This window comes from Lynx canadensis, chromosome A2 (assembly GCF_007474595.2).
Source record: "Lynx canadensis isolate LIC74 chromosome A2, mLynCan4.pri.v2, whole genome shotgun sequence".
NCBI classification, from domain to species: Eukaryota; Metazoa; Chordata; class Mammalia; order Carnivora; family Felidae; genus Lynx; species Lynx canadensis.
Window position 1 is genome coordinate 81,884,475 of NC_044304.2, and position 20,258 is coordinate 81,904,732.

Here is a 20,258-nt window from a genome sequence, read left to right on the forward strand (position 1 = left end):
GCTTGGCACTGGAGGGGACTCCAGATAGACTCCCACGGTGCAAACCCAGGACGTGAGCTGTAGGGTGACCTGAGATGAAGTGACAATGAGCTTCCTCATTTGAAGGACATGCAGAGGGACATGGAGTTCATTCAGCAGGTGTTGGAGACTCATTGGAGGGTCTAAGTCAGACTCTGTAAATGTCAGGATTCATGAACATGGGAGACAGGAAAGAGAATTGAATCTAGAGTTGAGGCAGCATAGATTTGTATTTTAGCTTTACTACTGACTAGCCGTGTAGCTTTGGGCAAATGACCCAACTTCTCTGCGCCCAAATGATACATTATCTACCTTAGACATATGTTGTGAAAATTAAAATCACCCAAACTTTTGTAAAAGCTAAGTGAGTATCTACCATTTTGGGGCACATAGTAAGCACTTGTAAATAATAGCGATAATAATAAACAAACAAAACAAACAAAAAACCCAGCTAACATTTGCTGGGCATTTACTCTTAATGCCAAATGTCTTGCATGCATTCTGTCATTCAAATTGCACAACAAAGCACCTGAGAAAGGACCAGAGCCCAGGAGGCATTCGGATAAAAGGAACTGTCATGAAGGATCCCCGCTGGGATCACAGGCCTGACCCTGAACTTAGGACCCCAAGGGCTGCTGTAAGCTTAGCAGCATGTCCCCAGTTATTGCACCCTTTTTCCCCATCAGGCAGCTGATAACGCCAGAGAACCCTTACTCCCTACCTATTGGTTTGTGAAAGCCTCCTGCATCTCCCCTGCTCTGATAGTCAAGAACAAATGATGATACTATTTGAAACCATCTGAGCCCTCATTCATGTTCATGTTATAGTTCCCAAGGAGTGTGGGGGGCAAGGGTCTGTGTGGCACAGGGCATGGATTGGTGGGAAGGGAGGGAGTGACAGGAGCCTGGGCTTGACAACATTGGAGAGACCAGCTGAAGACAGAAGGCGGTCTGGGTGGGAGGGAGATGGGTGGGGCTGTGGGAAGTAGTGAGTCCGCCTCATCTTAATTTTTTTTTTTTTTAACATTTATTCATTTTTGAGAGAGAGACAGAGTGTGAGCAGGGAAGGGCAGAGAGAGAGAGGGAGACACAGAATCTGAAGCAGGCTCCAGGCTCTGAGTTGTCAGCACAGAGCCCAATGCAGGGACTGTGAGATCATGACCTGAAGTGAAGTCAGAGGCTTAACTGACTGAGCCACCCAAGCGCCCAGAGTCTGCCTCACCTTGAAAAGGAGAGTTTGGGCTGGGTTTTCATTAATGCTGCCTATGAATTTTCATTTTTGCAAATAAAGTCTCAGAACTTCCTAGAAACAAACCAATGGGTATCAATTTCTGTAGCACTTAGGGCTCATACAAAATGTCCTATTTCACACGGGTTTAATTTCATTTTAGCAAAAGGTAAGGCTGTTTATTGAAGACATTTCTCCAGAAATAAAGATGAACGGAGGAAAAATACCCGACACTCTATTGAACTATCACTGCAGATGATGGTTCATCAGGGCCTGGGATTTGTACAGGTCTGTGCACTTGCAGAAAAACCCTACTGTGCCAGCTTGCTCCGCCGAGTGCTCGGGCAGCAGCCTAAACAAGGGGCTGCAGACAGGCAGGGGAGCCAAAGGCTGGCTTGGGAGGAGGATATTGGCAATTGGGTGCAGAGGGTGAATTGTTGGCAGCAGTGCAGACTCAGACATGAAGGCCAAATTTGTGCAGCAGGCTCCCTTCTGAACAATACACATCTGCTGAAAGAGGAGGACCCAGTTCCTGGGCTGTGTGCACATTTGCAGCCTAAACGCTTGGCTCTTTGTCTCTTCAGCTTCAGCATCACCTCCTCCGAGGTCTCTCTCACCACCTTGTCCAAAGTGGTTATTTTCTGGTGCAGCTCCTTAGTCTCGTTCACAACATTGACTACAATTTATTTGTGTGTCTCTCTTGCTAGAATATAAATCCTATTTGACACAGACTGTGATCTGTCTTGTTTGCTGTTGCAACTTAAGTCTCTGACAGTACTGGGTGCATACTACCAAGTGTTCAATAAATATCAGTTGGATGAAAAATAAATAGATCGGCCAGAGATCACTCATTCCCCTTTCTTGAAAGTGGCATAGCAGCCAACTCTAGTAATTTCCAGAAATGTGGAGAAACCTGGTATATTTGTAATAAATGCATGTGAATTGCAGGGGAGCAAGATTTACCACCCCAAAATGTGTTTCTTTGGCATGAGGATTATTTTAGGGTGACTATTTTTGAGAAACAAAGACTCAAGAAGTTTTTCTTTCTACCTGCCCCCCTAAACTGCCCCAAAACATTTAGACAGGGGAGGCTGCAACAAAAAGAGAGCTATCACCAGAGATGCGGTTCTTTTATATCAGAAAGACTTCTCAGTGTGGCATGGCAAACATCTGCTCTTGCTGTCTTTCTGTGAATTGTCTTCGTCTCCCAACCCCTCTACCCTCTTCTCCTTAGCTCAGGTAGCATATAAGCCTTATTTGCCTGGCTGCCTGTGGATCTCATGTTCTCTGGGACCCCTCTACATATATGATTGAATGTGTTTTTCTCCTGTTAATCTGTCTCATGTCAATCTGATTAGACCACCAGAAGAATGTAGAAGGGTAGAGAAAAAATTTTCCCTCCCTGACAGTTGGCAGGATTTACTTCATGGTGTGGACACTGCTCGTTCTGAGGCTGCTATAGCTGAGACATCCTGACACCTCGGACAAACAGCATCAGAAGGTAAGAATTCTTACCACAAGGGTTTCCTGGATCTCTGCTGACAGGGTCTGTTGGAAGCAAGCATGATGAGAGTCTCCTCCCCCCTTTTCCCCACCCCCTAAATTTAGCTTAGCAGGATAAAGTATTTGTGGAACTAGTTCCTTGGACATAGGCACTCTAGTTAAAATTTGGTAATGAGTACCCTTGACTTTTATCCATTGTTTTCCTCCCAAAGATGGTCCCTGTTTTTGTCTCTGCCTTTTTTGTAGTTTGTCATAAGGAGGAAGAGCCATAGGGCAGAACACAGGCATAGGCACCATAAGCCCGCTATTCGAGCGTGGCTCACAGACCATGGTTACCAGACCGGCATCTGTGCAAACAAACTTGGCCGTGAGTCCCCTATGTAAAAACTGGATGGGGTTTTTCCTTTTGTCCTATTCCGTGTCCTGAGAATTTGGCTTTACGACTAGTGAGAATATTCTCTTTGGTCTCTGCCATGCAGAAGGTACACTTACCAGGGTGCACCAGCTGAATAGAGTGGGGTTCCATGGCACGGACTCCCAAACAGCACTCTCTTCATCCAACCATGCCAGCTCTCAGGGGATTTTGCCATAAAGGGTCCCAGTCCATAAGGAGCCCTTGTAGCCTCAACCTTCCTTTCTTTGTTAGTGCTGGGAAAGTCTCATTCCAATAGCACCTGCCTGGTGTCACAGATTAGCAGGTTTGTGACTGGAGGCATCTCGAGTTCTTGTGGGAAACCAGAGACACTGTATTCACTACACCGTCCTTACCACCTGTGCAACAAAGGCTTTTGCTTTCCTAGGCAATCTTTGGGAATGAACTTGCTGGATCTTGTGAGGGCTGCATATTTTGTATTCTCTTGTGGGATGCTTCTTATGTCCTTGGTCAAGCCATAAAAAAGCTTATTAGTTTGAGTTGCTATTGAGATTAATAGATCCTACTTGTCAATGGCCAGAGGATGGATTTTTGAATTGAAAACTTCTATAGTTGAAAAATTTTGGAGAGCTCTCATCCTAAACTATTGTCTTACTGGCGTCTGTGGAAAAGACCAAATTAAAAAGTGGATACAAAGAATTTTAATGGCTAGCCTTAGGGACTCCTTTTTACAAGATGAAAGAACAGAAATTAAAACTCCACATTCAATGTAAATTCCTCCTTCCTAAAATCCAAAGAATTAAGCATGCCACCTTCTAGCACACCTGCTTATTTGATGTCTGAGAACTGCTGTTCCAGAAACTGTAGATACAAAAAAAAAAAAAAAAAAAAAAAGGTACAATCTTACTAAACTTGTTCTATGCATGGCTTGGGCTTTCTGTGTGCCTGAGATTTGCAGGCTCTCGGTTCTTTTGACTGACTTTGGGTCTTGAGAAGGTAGTATCCTTTGCACCCTTTTTAAAGACGCCTCTTTGATGCATGAAGTTTTTTCCATATTGCCCAAATATATATTGTTTGTCCAAGCTAAAAACTGACAAGATATTTAAATGCCGTTTTTTGTGGGGGAAGGGTAGTAGTATTTTGGTTAAAAGTTGATTAGAAGTTGGAAGCTGATCTTCAAAGCCTGATAGGATTTTTTAAAGTCTCTTCCCCAAACCTAAAACGTATGGGCCCAGAGGGAGAGAAGCAAATGGAGACAATGTAACTGGACGGTGGATCAACCCTTTAATATCATTTAGGCTGCAAGCTAACTCTTTGGGGAAAAAAAATTGAGAGCAACTGTTCTTATCTTATAAATCTTTGCAAAATGAAAAATAAAATGTAGTTCTGGAGGTAATACAAGGTCCCATCTATTCCTTTAAAATATTTTTTTTTCATGTTTATTTATTTTTGAGAGAGAAAGAAAGAAGAGAGACAGAGCGCAAAGCTGGGGAGGAGCAGAGAGAGAGGGAGACACAGAATCCAAAGCAGGCTCCCTCCAGGCTCTGAGCTGTCAGCACAGAGCTGAAACTCACCTGAGCCATTCAGGTGCCCCATCATCTATTCCTTTTTACCAATCTTAAAACCTCCCCAATTTATCTCAAAAGGCTTGTGAGTTGTTGGCCTTAGGAAACCAAAGTCCTTCTTGAAGGAACTTCCATTCTTTCTTTGTCCCTTGAAGATGTAAATCTTACTATATCTTTGAAACGTAAACACCCCAGGAGGTACCTAAAACAATGCCCACATTTGCCTAAAACTAAAGGGGAAAAAAAGAAGAAAAGAAAAGGAAAGAAAAGGAAAGAAAAGGAAAGAAAAGAAAAGAAAAGAAAAGAGAAGAAAAAGAGGCCTAAATTTTAAAAAATACAAACTGCCGAGGCGCCTGGGTGGCTCAGTCAGTTAAGCAGCCGACTTTGGCTCAGGTCATGATCTTGCAGTGGGTTTGAGCCCCTTGGTGGGCTCCGTGCTAACTCTGGCTCTGTTTCTCTCTCTCAAAAATAAATAAACATTAAAAAAATTAAAACAAAAAAAAAACACAACAAAACTGCTCCACAACGTCCATAAGATTACTTGTCAAGGACAAGCACAAATCAGGCATCCTCACCAATATTCCTAGTAAAAAGCTTCAGCCATTTGAGCAAATAATCTTACAAACTAGTGAGTTTTATATTGTTGTATCTGATTCATAGCTAAATTTTCAAAATTCAAAGCTGTAAGATCTTTTTGTGTTTATGTATGTCCGTATATGTACAATATAGAAACGGTATTTTTCTACCTCCACTTGCCATTGCCAAAATTAATTTGTAAAAGAGCTCTATTTAATGATTAGTTTCAAGTTAAGTGCTTATAAATCAAGCATTTCTAAATCTCAGAAAGATGATAGAAACTAACCCAAATGTTCTCAAGTTTATGTGATCTAGGATAGTTTTCAGGAAATTAAAGGTAGTTTAAGTTTGTTGGTTTAATTAATATGGGCATATCTTTAGAGTTTCCACATTAAGTGTAATACCATATTCTACTTAAAGTCAAATAAATTCATGTTATTTTTGTTACAAAATTTGTCAGCAAAAAACAACCAACCAACCAACCAAACAAACAAACAAATGAAAGAAAATCTTAAGATGATAGCTAAGGGCTTTGCTGTCTCATGAAATTTTCAGGTGTAATCTAAGTATGATTGTTAAGAACAAATGAATTAAGTAGATGTGATTGAGGTAAGACTTTTTAGGTGAACTTTTTAGCAATGATTGTTTTTTGAAAGGTTTCCGTAGTTTTCCAAATCTCTTTGGTAACTTCCACCCTTAGAATTTTGCTAAGTTAAATTAAATGACGAGAATTCATTGACCGTCTAGATCATTTCCAAAGAAAATAAAATACTGAAACATTAATTGCTAAACAAGTCTAAGTTTACCTGTTTATTGTCTTCTCATCACAGGGAAACTAAAGGTGTTCGGGTATGTTAGTAAACGTGTCTTGTGCCACATTTAAAGACTACATATACTATTAACAGGGGGCATAGGCCTGTGTGCTGTGGGGTCTCTGGGATGGTTTTCTGACATTGCAGCACAGCACCTTCATTTCCTGGATATTTTCTATATGGGCTTTTTTTTTTTTAACATTCTTTTTTTTTTTTTAATTTTTTGATGTTTATTTATTTTTGAGAGAGAGAGAGACAGCGTTTGAGAGGGGAAGGGGCAGAGAGAGAGGGAGACACAGAATCTGCAGCAGGCTCCAGGCTTTGAGCTGTCAGCACACAGTCCAATATGGCGCTCAAACTCACAAGCCGTGAGATCATGACCCGAGCTGAAGTCGGACGCTTAACCAACTGAGCCACCCAGGGGCCCCTTAAAAAAATTTGTTTTTAATGTTATTTTTAAGAGAGAAAATGAGAGAGAGAGAGAGAGTGTGTGTGTGTGTGAGGAGAGAAAGAGGGTCAGAGAAAGAGGGGGACAGAGGATCAGAAGCAGGCTCTGTGCTGACAGCAGAGAGCCCAATGCAGGTCTCGAACTCACAAACCATGAGATCATGACCTGAGCTGAACTCGGATGCTTAACTGACTGAGCTTCCCAGGTGCCCCTTTCCATGTGGGTTATGCTCTGCTTGGTTCTATGCTCTTCTTGGATTGTGCCCCCCACCATGACCTCATCTGAACATGATCGCATCTGCAGAGACCCTCTTTCCATGTAAGGTCTCATGCACAGGTCCCCATCAGTGTCAGGCCATGCACCCTGAAGTGTCTAAACTCTGGGAATAATCCAAGGAGACTACCTGTGGATTCAGAGGAGCTGGCTCATGTGCACAGTCTCACCACACCTCCTGCCCTCATGTCTTTAGCAGCTCTAGGCCTTTTCCAAGGTAGATGGGAAAGACAGAGTAGAACCAAGGAGAGCAGTGACTAGGCAACTCTCCAGCACAAGGATGGCAAGAGTTGGAGAGTCACCCATGAATAAGGTCACTCAACCTGCTGTTACTTAGTTCCTTTGTGATCACTAAAGAGCTGTTGCTGGGTGAACTGGGCAGACGCTGGGCCCCAGGGCCTCAACCCAGCCAGAGCCAAAGGATTTGCTGAAGGTTCGTGGTTTTTGTCATGAGAATGAATTTAAGGACAGGCATGCAGCACAATGGATGAATAACAGAAGCATGAAAGTTTATTAAACTAACAAGTGCATTCTTGAGATCTGAGAGCAGCTGAGCCCGGGAGAGAGGGAGAGAGAGAGAGAGCAAGAGAGAGAGCTGCACACCCTGAGTGTTGGGTTTGCATCTTTTATTGACAGTTATTAACCAGGGGGCAGAATATTTATTTTTGGGAGTGAGAAGTAGGGTTTGGTACTTTTTCTTGACTCCAGTGTATTAGGAGACAGCCCAAGATGGAATCCTTTGGGATCAAGGAAACTGATCCCATAGTTAATTCCTACAAAATGAGGACAGTACATTAACTAACTAGGTGTTCATTACCAAAATCCTCCTTGGCTTCTGAAATGGTGTCCCATTAGGAAATTGCTATAAGTTCCTGGGGTTCAGAGTGGCAGGAGGCGTCCCTCTTCTTGACTGCTCTGACACCATTGTACTACCTGAAAGGGGATGTTGGTCTCCCTACACTTCCCTATTGCATTCTAGACTACAGTGGGTGCCAGTGAATGGACTGAAATGCTGTAGAGATTAGAGTTGCTTCTTTCCATTTGAGGGGAGTCAATATTATTGGTGACCAATAATAATATCCTTTGTAAGCCTCTAGCACTAGTATTAATGGTTAGGGTAGAGGTTCTGGCCTTTGTTAAGAAGGAGAAGCTACCTGGATTGGAAGAACAAATATTGTTAAAATGTTGACACTACCAAAAGCAGTCTGCACATTCAATGCAATCCCAATCAAAATAGCACCAGCATTCTTCACAGAGCTACAATAAACAATCCTAAAATTTGTATGGAACCACAAAAGACCTTAAATAGCCAAAGTAATGTTGAAAAAGAAAACCAAAGCTGGAGGCATCACAATCCCAGACTTTATCCTGTATTACAAAGCTGTAATCCTGAAGACAATATGGTATTGGCACAAAAACAGACACAGAGATCAATGGAATAAAACAGAGAACCCAGAAATGGACCCACAAATATATGGCCAACTAATCTTTGACAAAGCAGGAAAGAATATCCAATAGAAAAAAGACAGTCTCTTTAGCAAATGGTGCTGGGAGAATTGGACAGCGACATGCAGAAGAATGAAACTGAACCACTTTCTTACACCACACACAAAAATAAATGCAAAATGGGTAAAAGAGCTAAATGTAAGACAGGAAACCATCAAAATCCTACAAGAGAAAATAGGCAGCAACCTCTTTGACCTCAGCCACAGTAACTTCTTACTTGACATGTCTCCAAAGGCAAGGGAAATAAAAGCAAAAAGGAATGATTGGGACCTCATCAAGAAAAAAGCTTCTGTACAGCAAAGGAAACAATCAACAAAATTAAAAGGCAACCAATGGAATGGGAGAAGATATCTGCAAATGACATATCTGATAAAGGGTTAGTATCCAAAATCTATGAAGAACTTACTGACCTCAACACCCAAAAAACAAATAATCCAGTGAAGAAATGGGCAGAAGACATGAATAGACACTTTTCCAAAGAAGATATCCAGATGGCCAACAGACATATGAAAATATGCTCAATGTCACTCATCATCAGGGAAATACAAATCAAAACCACAATGAGATACCACTTCACACTGGTCAGAGTGGCTAAAATTAACAACTCATTAAACAGATGTTGGTGAGGATGTGGAGAAAGGGGAACCCTTTTGCACCATTGGTGCAATGCAAACTGGTGCAGCTACTCTGGAAAACAGTATGGAAGTTCCTCAAAAAAATTACAAATAGAATTATCCTGTGGCCCAGCAATTGCACTACTTTACCAAAGAATATAGGAGTGCTGATTCGAAGGGCACATGCACCTCAATGTTTATAGCAGTGGTATCGATAGCTACATTATGGAAAGAACACAAATGTCCATCGACTGATGAATGGATTAAGAAGACATGGTATATATATACAATGGAATACTAGTTGGCTATGAAAAATAATGGAATCTTGCCATTTGCAACAATGTGGATGGAACTGGAGGGTATTATGCTAAGTGAAATAAGTCAATCAGAGAAAGACAAATATCACATGATTTCACTCATATGTGGAATTTGAGAAACTTAACAGATGACCATAGGGGAAGGGAAGGAAAAATAAGATAAAAACATAGAGGGAGGCAAACCATAAAAGACTTTTACATACAGAGAACAAACTGAGGTTGATGGAGGTGGGGAAAATGGGCGATGGGCATTAAGGAGGGCACTTGTTGGGATGAGTACTACGTATTGTATGTGTAATCAGTTTGCTGAACGCTGGATTCTCCTCTTGAAGCCAAGACTACACTGCATGTTATCTAATGTGAGACTTAAAAAAAAAAAAAAAGAAGGGGCAGCTATTTTATATTGTATTAAATGTCATATATCTAAGCTAGAAGTACTTTCAATCTGAGAGCAGGACAGAGAATGCCAAACAGTCCATGGGAAAGGACAAATGAGAAACAGGAAAAAACAAAAGTATGGAACTCCTATCTAATCCAGGCAACTTTCTGCTAACTTTATCCATGATTTAGTCCCAAGGGAGGGGCTCACCACTGAGTGAATGTCCCAATAGGTAATAACTCCAGCTTGTCCCTTTTGGGAAGCACACGGTCAGACATATCTTGGATGTTATGCTCATTGAAGGATCACACCAGGTTATTTAGAGACCTTAGACAGGAGTCTTAAGATTGGTGGCTGTCCTATTGACGTTTATGGCCACCCTGTGCCTGATGAGAACATATTTGTCAAAAGAACAGGAAAAATAAGGACAGTCTGACTTCTGAGCCCAATGCCATTACGGCCAAGGTAATAGTGTCCATCAGAGAGGCAGGAGTCCATCCCTCTCCCTGGTGTACCTATGGGCAAGAGGTTTTTTCCTGAGCACTCAGACAAGGCACATTCCAAGGGTCATGCTATTCAGGACATCTCCAGAAAACAACAAGCAAGAAGTAACTAGAGGGGCTGGGGGAATAAAAGAGACTTACTAAGTAGCAGGAAAAAAAAAAAAAGCATACACTTTTAGAAATTATGAAATGTATTCATAAATTTACCAATCTAAAGAATGCTGGTTTCACAGACAATTCACAATTGCTTACTTCTTAGTGTAAGCAGGCAGAAAGAAGTGTAAGCAGGCAGAGTTAGAGGTCCCCAGAAAAAGAAAGACAGATATAACTTTCCTGGCATAAGAAAAATTATGTTGGGCCCCTGCCATCTTGTGAAAATGTAACAAACAAATAACCATTATCAGGCCAGGAGATTACCTAATCATATCGAGGACAGTTAATCAAGTGGTAAAACTGCCAGTGCTGGTTCAAAGATTGACCTGATGCACATTCTTGAGGTATCTTTGCAGGATCTAACCCCCTTTGAGCCAGATATTGGACCAACTGGAGCCAGAGAATTGATGATGCTGGCCTTTGCTGGCTTCATGACTTTGACATGGACTCAGTCACCTTAAGACAATGTTTGCCCCAATTTCATGTGGATTCCCCATTATGCAAGCCCCTTCATCAATATGTATGCACCCTCAGCTTAAAACTTCCTCAGTTTTATTATTCAGGAAGACACTGCTTTGGGAAAGATTCCTGGTGTTCTCCTTACTTGTTGCAAGTAAAACCCTTCCTTTTCCTATTCATTGGTGTGGTTGTGTCTTTTAGCTCGAGACTCATCAACAGGTGAACCCAGTTTTGGGTAATGGTAGTTCTCACTAGAAATTAAAGTTTCTTTTCTTTTCTTTTCTTTTCTTTTCTTTTCTTTTTCTTTTCTTTTCTTCCTTCTTTCCCTTCCTTTCCTTTCCTCCTTACTTTTTTCCTTTTTTTTTTTTTTTTTTTTTTTTTTTTTTTAAGTAATCTCTATGTTTAGCATGGGGCTGGAACTCACAGTCCCGATATCAAGAGTCACATGCTGTACTGACTCAGACAGCAGGCACCTGTAGTAATTAAGGTTTCTAAGGGTTAAGAATTCTAATATATATAATTAAAGCTCATAGAAATAATAAGGGAAACATCTTGAAAGAGGACTTTACTTCCATTTTGACCATAGTCTGTACATTCTAAGCGATTAAGTTCTTCTTTCCAGTTTATCTTTTAACTCAGGCAAAAGATCCCTGATGGGAACTGAAACTACCCCTCAAGCAAAGATGACTGCCCTGATGCCAGCAAGACCACGTATGACTGACCCCCAGACAGTGATGGATTTGATCTTTACTGCCCCACCTTTACCGCATGTACCCACCGACGTTTTCCGACATTTTCCTAATATAAACCTAGAAGTATTTTCAGCCCTTTGGAGACAGTCTTTGAGATGTTAGTCTGCTGGTTTCTTGATGTTGTCCTCTATAAAATAAATTCCTTTCTTGTTTCACCTCCCTCGTCTCCCCAGCTTTTGGATTTTGTCAGCAGCAAGTGGCTGAACCTGGTCTGTTTAGGACTCCTGAGTGTGCTCTTGCATACTTGGGCCCCAGTTACAATCTCTGTAGGCAAGTAAAATGTGTGTTGAGGAAAAAGAAAGTTGTAAAAGGTCTATGGAAGAGGAATCTTTGGAAAGGAATTATTTTGCACAGTCAGGGCTGCCTATGACTGGAATTTATTTATTTATTTATTTTTAATCTATGAAATTTACTGTCATATTGGTTTCCATACAACACCCAGTGCTCATCCCAAAAGATGCCCTCTTCAATACCCATCACCCACCCCCCTGGAATGAATTTAACTAAGTGAATGAGCTTTAATATCAAAAGTCAGCTGGTACAAAATTAAAATTTGGCTTTCTCTCTTTTAATAGTCTTTTGGACTATTGGTATGCCCTTGATAACATAAGATTGTGAAGAGTTTTTCATTACCCCTAATGTTATCTCCCCTGAAGACAAATTCTGTTTTATCAATATAATGTCCTATGCTTCCTGTTATCTTAATCCAGTCTTTTCATTACTGAAGAAAACTGAATCTTCTCAACATTAAACGAATTAAGTTTGCTCACAAATATGTAACCATCTCTATTTACCTTTTAAATCTTTTACTGTCATTTTAATTACGTAGGCAATTAAGTATTGTTTCATAGTTATCTGTGATCTGTTGGAGAGGAATAATTTCCTCTGTCCCTCAACATCCTTCTAGGTGTTCTGAGTCATATTAACATGAGACAGATTAGCAGGAGAAAATTAAATTTAATAGGGTATATATAGAGAATCCACACAGGCATGGAAATTCCAAAGACAGGCAACATGATGTTTATATGAGCTAAGGAGGGGGTAGAGGGTCAGAGGATACAAAGGGGAGGAAGATCATTAGCAGGAAGGTAAGAGGAAGTATTTAGAAAACAAAATTTGCCCTATAATGCAGATAAGTTTCTTAGGTAAAGAAGAATTTCTATTAATAGCTCTCCTCCTGGCACAAGCAGGCAGTTGAGGGGGAGATAAATAGCTTTTCCTGAACCTACTGGTCTTGATTACTTTTAACTCAAAGTAATGTTCATGCCAAAGCAGTCAATCTTGGGGTGGCCTATGCTTGGCTCCTATAATTCCTATTTAATCAAATATTCAAACGTTTGGATATTGTTGACAAACTTCCCACAATTCAAATTCTAAATGAAGTCTTTTTAACTTAAAAATAACTGTGAGGGGCGCTTGAGTGGCTCGGCTGGTTGAGCATCCAACTCTTGATTTTGGGTTCAGGTCATGATCCCAGGGTTGTGGGATCATGAAGCCTGCTTGAGATTTTCTCTCTCTCTCCCTCTGCCCCTCTCCCCTGCTTGCACATTCTCTCTCTCTCTCAAAAAAAAAACAAAAAAAAAAAAAAAACAAAAAACTTTGAGATGTGAGATATTCCATCCCTGGAATATTTCAAAAGATTTGCTCTCTCTCCTTATAAAAGAGAGCTATTAAACTAGGCTTGTTTGCTTTGTTAATTACATGAGAAGCATTGTCAAATAAGTGATGATAAACCTTAGATTATATTGTATATGTCAATATTATTAATATAAGTGTTCTAGAAATTGTATAAAATTCTTAAGATTATGATAGGTCTAGTATAACGTTATCAGTCATAATTCTAGTTATTATTTACAATTTTTTTAAATGTTTATTTATTTTTGACACAGAGACAGAGCATGAGCAGGGGAGGGGCAGAGAGAGAGGGAGACACAGAGTCCGAAACAGGCTCCAGCCTCTGAGCTGTCAGCACAGAGCCCGACGTGGGGCTCGAACTCACAGACCGCGAGATCATGACCTGAGCCGAAGTCAACTGACTGAGCCACACAGGTGCCCCAACTAGTTATTATTTTAAATGTATGTCACAGAAATAACCAAATTTCCTAGTCAATTTCATTGTAACTCTAATAAGACCTTTAACCAAGCCATTTTTAAGTCTTTCATCATTTATAGACAGTATTCTTTTACTCAGATGCTTTTACAAAAGTGTTCCTGCTAAAATGCTTTATTTTCAACAAGATTCATGGAAATGACTGTAGAATACAGTTTTCTGATAACTTTAAGATCACAAAACTGGACTGGGTAAGAATTTGCAGAACTAAAGGAAAAACTGAATTCAAATGAACAAGAATTAATTACATGGTACTAAATGAGCTGATGAAGATGATTATAATTTTAACAACTTTTTATTTAAAATATTCTTTAATTTTCTGTTTCCTAGGTGTAAGGAAGCCTTTCCTCTTAAGCTAAGTACAGTTTACAGCAATTTGGTAAATTATAATTTTGTGAGCAAAATTGAAACATTTAATTTTTCTCTCTATCTGATCCCTCCAGAATTCAGAAAGTCTCAGTGAATATTCTTTTATTATTATTATTATTATTTTTAATATGAAATTTATTGTCAAATTGGTTTCCATACAACACCCAGTGCTCATCCCAACAGGTGCCCTCCTCAATGCTCATCACCCTCAGTGAATATTCTTTAATTTTCATGGCAATATAGTTATTTGTATAAGTTCAATAAGAATCCCTTCTTCTTGTAACAGGACACCATTGGAAACATTGGTTATATGACCAAGGTTTTGACTGGAATGTCATACTGGAGAGAGACATGCATAGATTCAGATATGACCAGACAGCACTAAGGAATTAAGGTTGAATTTATGAAGTCAATAAAGCCCCTTTGAAATATCAGCCTGGTACTTTGGATAAGCCTTACTAGATGAATAAGGAAAGTCACTTCCTGGTAGGTGCAGGAACCTCAGAATATTTTAGGGACTTTGAGAAGAGAGGAATTAACCCAAATCTATAGCTCTGGCAAGCAAAGTCTGATAGCAAGTATTTGGTTTAGCTCCTTAGCTTTGAGAGGCTGTTCAAGCTGGAAATTTCTTATGAAAAGTTCCAGCAAAGTAGATTTAAAAGAGCCTATGTGATCACTTGCTATTCTTGCTTTACTTACACAAAAAAATCAGGCCAAATTTATTGAAACTAGGCTTATTTTTCAAAAAAGTTAGTCCTAATTTGGCTATCTTTGGTAGTTATGAAGGTGATTATAGAGAGAAAAATTATGTTCCAACAGCACTTTTGTGTCTAGAAGATTCTAATAGTGTCCATTGTAAACTGGACTGACTCCTGAGTTCTTCTAGCTACAGATCTCCAAACTTACATTTCCAATTTGTCTCCCATCATTCTGACTTGGAATTATTAAGAATTAAAACCGCTCTTTTTCCAAAGCCACATAACTTACAGTTGGACAACTTGGTATTATCTTCAGAGAAATCAATCCAATAGCTCATGTACAGACAATCTTTGTGTCTGTTGTATGGGCCACCAGAAAGATCACGGGAGACAGTCATATAGCAAAGTAGGAAAATCTGTCAGATTGCCACTGTTTGCCCTTTGAACCAGACCTCTGGAAACCTTGACCTGCTAACTTCAGAACTCAGAAATAAGTTTATAATCTCCTTCAAATATTAACCATTGTTTTTTCTTTGATTTTCACAGAAATACCTCTTATTAAATACTTGATTGCTTGAATAATATAGACCAAACTTTGTAAGCCCATTTATATCACCACCCCCTGAAACGAATTTCGCTAAACTGACCTATTGTCAGGACTGAGACTGGTTGTGTGAGATGGAACAATCTACCAACTCAACTTCTGGACAGTGAAACTTCTCGGGAGCATATTTACCTCATTTGCCAGACTGCCGGTGAATGTCATATCCTTATGGGGTCCCTGTATGTACATAAATTTTTGTTTTCATGTTAATCTGTCTCATGTCAATCTGATTAGACCTGTCAGAAAAATCTAGAAGGGTAAATAAAATTTTCTTCTCTCCAGCAGTATTGGTATATGCATCTATGTCTGTATTTATATGTACCATCACTTGATATTATAAACTCTTATTTGGTTAAATTTTATTGTATCTTATTACTGTATTGCTAAATAAAAAGATTTTACACACCCTATGTAAAATCTATAGGGGAAAAAACTGTCTGAATTGCTAAAACCTTACTGCTCAAAGTGTCATCCATGGACCAGCAGCACAGGCATCACATAGGAGCTTGCTAGAAATATAGAATCTCAGGCTTCAATCCCAGACCCACTGAATCAGAATCTGCATTCTATTGAGCTCTCCACTATTGTGCTCTAAAAGATTCACAGTTTAGCATGTGGGATCATTTTGTGAACTGTAGGGGTAGTTTACTAAAGTTGAGGAAAGAAACAATAGTTTTTTCTCCCCAATGTTTATTTTTGAGAGAGAGCATGTGCGTGCGAGTGGGGGAGGGGTAGAGAGAGGGGGGGGGCAGAGGTTCCAAAGCCGGCTCTGTGCTGACAGCAGGAGCCCAACACAGGACACAAACCCACAAACTGTGAGATCATGACCTAAGCAGAAGTTGGATGCCCAACCAACTGAGCTACGCAGGCACCCCGAAAAAATAGTTTAGATCAAGGCGCAGAAGTGAATGATAGTTCCAGGAGGGGTAGATTCTATGCTTCACAGATTGGCTTTCGTTTTTAAATTTTAAAGAAAGGCTGTTGGTTAATTGAGTTAGTGGGTGTTTTAAGTAAGTATAACTCATGCCATGTTACTGTCAGACTTAACACCATGGAACCATTCAGAATTTCACTGAGGACAGGACAGTAACCATCCTTGTCTGAATGGAAAGTGAGTATTTGAAAGACATGTTAATAGTGCTTCTTAATTTTTACAAATGATTCTAATTGATGTTTAATATTCATTTATTATAGTTTTTTTTTTTTTTTTTTACAAAAAAATTAGTTAGCTGCAGTTAAAAAGAGCACCTTGGAGCCTCCTTCTGCAGTGGACACACTCCTGAGACTGACAGTGGTTCAGAAACTGCAGCCCAGTACCCGGTTCCTACTCTTTTTTCCTGGCTACAACCTGTGGGAAGAATTAAAATGATAACAGGCTCTTGCCTGAAAAGCTGAGTTACAAAAAAATCCCAGTTCCCTAAATTGAACATATCATTAGTGATGGAAAAAATAAGCAGTCTGATCTCTCACACTTGAATTAATCAATTAACTAAGCATTTATTCAGTGCCTGAAGGTGCCAGCATGGAGATAGGCTCAAAGACTAATAACGCCAGATTCCTGCCTTCAATGGGATTATGTGACTTTACTTTATCCATGACAGATCTCTTTCTTCCTGGTCTGCTGAAAAACTGGGAATTCTCTTTCGCTTTAATCAATTTATTCTGCGCTCTAGGTCAATAGGAGGATCAATGGCAATGAGAAAGTCTTGTTCTTTTTCATCTGGAAAATTAAACTTCCTTCCCCAAATGTCCTTAGTCACTGATCCCCATCAGTGAGGATAATCTTTCCTTTACTCTGAGCAGGTTGTTTTTATTCTGTGGGCCTCCAGAGCAGAAAGAAAAATCATTTTCAAAGCTTCCTCTTCTGTTGAATGTGCCTTGCACATTGGTGCTAAACAGGCAATAAATCATAATAAATGGAAATAGTCGCCCATGGCATGATCTGATTGAGTCGTTTAAACAATCACTTTGTGTTGACAAAGGGTACGGTGATTATGCCAGAGGAATTCAAAGGTGCTTGAAACAAATGAACTGGAGAAATTGCTTGAAATATGTAGGGGGTTCTTCCAGGGCAACAGACTTCCTTCATTCTAGCTCAGCCTTGAAGCCTATAGACCCCAGCAGATGAGTGATTAAGATGCTGCTAATTCTTCAGCCTTACCTTCTGTGGTGGGGGTCTGACAGCACAGCTGCCTCCTGAGACTTGCCTTTTAGGTATACAGTTTTGAGAGATGAACCTCATAGCGACCTGCTAATACCATTCTGCAGGTTGGGAGATTAATCCTCACATTAATGTGCAGGTAGAGTCACTTAGAGGGCAGCTCCCAGCACACATACAACCATTCTAAGACATTAGACTTCAGCAAGGAAGTCATCGTTAATAATAGTTCACGCAAATGGGCTACCTTTGTTGGTGCATTCCCCAGACATCCCCAGACGTCTTGGGGTACCCCTCTAGGGCTTGTGGGTAAGAGCTATATTTGCATATATTTTCCAAAAGAAATTGCTGGATGGTAAGCGACTTCCTTTGGGTCACTTTGCAAATGGGGAGGGGTTAAAGCATAATTTTAGACCTTTCCCATGCTGTCCCCTATAGGAGCTCAGGACAGGCTCAGCTCCAGGCATGGATTGGGGGAAGGCAAAACACCCCTTGGTGGCCTCCTGCCTGGGCCACAGCCTCCTCTTCCCTGTGTTTGCAGACCCCTCCCTGCCAGAAGAGGGGTCCCCATTCCACCCTTTTCTCAACTTTACCTGGATTGGGAAGGTCACACCACATGTGTTCAGATGGCAGTCCCCATACGGGGAATGAGGGGATCCTCCTCAGCCTGCACTCCACATAGACATGATGCAGGGGGTCTCAGCCTTGAATGCACACTAGAATCCCCTGCGGAGAGGCATCCAACCCAATCACCTTGGACTCCAGCAATGGGGCTCAGATGCCGGTTCTTTACGATGCGTGGCAAGTGATTCCAATGTGCAGGCAGGGTGAAGACCCACAGCCTTAGAAACAGCTGTGACTGGAATAGTTAACCAGTAATAGAAATCACATGAAACACTTCATCTGAGAAGTGTAAGCGCTCTTCAGATTTGCCTGTTACATCATTCTCTGCCCATTATGGTTGAACTCAGGAATGGCTGGTGATTAGCACTGAAATAAACGACTTACTGCTAAGAGGCTGACTGGGAAAGTGTTAATCCTTTGAGAGATCTTTCAGTAGGTCATGCATCTAAGATTATTATATAATTCTGGAGGATCCTCAAGATATGCCTGCTGCTGCCATTGTATCCAACCAAGGTGGGGGTGAGCAGCTGGAGAGAAAGCTCATTGTCCTCATTTAATTCCTCCATCAGCTACTTCGCTGAATGTTCATGGTATGTCGGTGGGGGAAAGACAGAAACCTAACTCTTTTGTTTTAGCATGTCCATCTCTCATTTGAAGCTTGTGCACTTTAATGTGAGACCCTGAGGAAAGAAAATTCCACAACGACGTTCACTTAGGTCCAGTTGTCTGAGATTACAGCATGATGCTGGAAGGATCTTTTACCTCAGACACTGAACATCAAGTCTCTTGAGGCGTCCTAGACTGGGAGCACTTAGATAGCAAGACGCAAAACACAGGAAGGGCACTTTCAAAATAGAGAAGCAAATTTGGCTGAGTGAGAAACATAATAGGCAATTCTGGATGCCAGGAGCTTCTCAACCTCCAGCCAGCACACTACAAAGCTCCTCATTAAAGCTTCCATCAAGTTGGAAACTTAGCACCTAGAATCCTAGCTGACAGGCTGAGGTCAGAATCTGCCAGACTCCAAACATGCTGTCTCTCTGAGTAGTTCATATAATAGGGCCTCTTTAAATAAGCTTTCCTGAACGAAACCCCTCACAGAACCCTCTCCTCAGGGTGAGGCTGCTGCCTGGGGGAAGAGGTTTGACATGGAGGGAATAGATGGCAGCTGTGGGGCCTTCCCACAGGCACAGGGATCTGAAGCATCTTGGGCTGGTCAGAAAGCAGCAGGCAGGGGTATTCTTTCACCAGGAGCTGTTTTCAAAGGCTGAATGAAGCATGACTCAATTAAAGTGAGTACTCAAGGGGCTCCCGGGTGGCTCAGTTGGTTAAGCATCTGAGTTTGGCTCAGGTCACAATCTCATGACTCATGAATTCAAGTCCCAAGTAGGGCTCTGTCCTGACAGCTAAGAGCCTGGAGCCTGCCTTGGATTCTGTGTCTCTGTCTTTCTCTGCCCTTCCCCTGCTTGTGCTCTGTGTGTGTGTGTGTCTCTCTCTCTCTCTCAAAAATAAACATATAAATAAGTAAAGTGAATATTCAAGGCATTTGTGAGGAAAGGAGATATAGACCCTAAATGGCTCCTTCTGATCTCAGATCAGTAGTTTTATTTCCTTTCTTTATCCTTTCTTCTTCTGTTAACATCTTTGAAGAGTTTTGCTCTTGACCCCCAAAGAGTTAGGGTCATGGAGTCTTTGTTCAGGTTCCCAGTGGTTGAGGAATATGTTGTCTGGCTACATTTACATGCTTTGATAAATTCTCCAGAGAGGAACGACATGATAGTTTTATAGTGCTAAAATGGCCGTTCTTTCCTGTTCTGGAAAATGTTACAGGCCCTGAGCCAATGGGAGTTGGCTACTGCTTTGTAAGACAGTATTCTCTGTAATAGCTTAGAGTCTGGGTGAATTTTGGGAGTCGGTGGAGAGTTACAGGCTAATCAAGAGGGCATGAACTCCTCTGGGTTGTCGTAGTATAGGTTTTAAAAGTCTGGGCTGTAGAGTCAAATTGCCTTGGTTCCAGTTTCTGATTATTTTCCCTGATCAAGGCCACCCTAAAGCTTGGTCTTCTTATTAATAAACTGAGAGTGATTGTAGTGCCTACCCCACAGAGCTGTTATGAGGTCTGAGTGAGCTCAGCAGTCACCCAGTAGAGTGTCTGGCACACAGCCAACATGAACTAAATGCAAACTGAAGTAAATGGTGTTACTATCATTGGTCGAC

The 20,258-nt window shown here is 40.9% G+C and overlaps 1 protein-coding gene and 1 long non-coding RNA gene across 2 annotated transcripts in view; one reads left to right on the top strand and one right to left on the bottom strand.

The window, feature by feature from the left end:
• MAGI2 (membrane associated guanylate kinase, WW and PDZ domain containing 2) overlaps positions 1-20,258 on the bottom strand; it is a 1,350,333-nt gene that overhangs the window by 17,558 nt on the left and 1,312,517 nt on the right.
• LOC115508842 lies at positions 1,809-19,278 on the top strand. The gene is made up of 4 exons (XR_003967140.1): positions 1,809-1,819; positions 7,690-7,691; positions 11,652-11,706; positions 19,269-19,278. It is a non-coding gene; the product is annotated as an uncharacterized LOC115508842 (long non-coding RNA).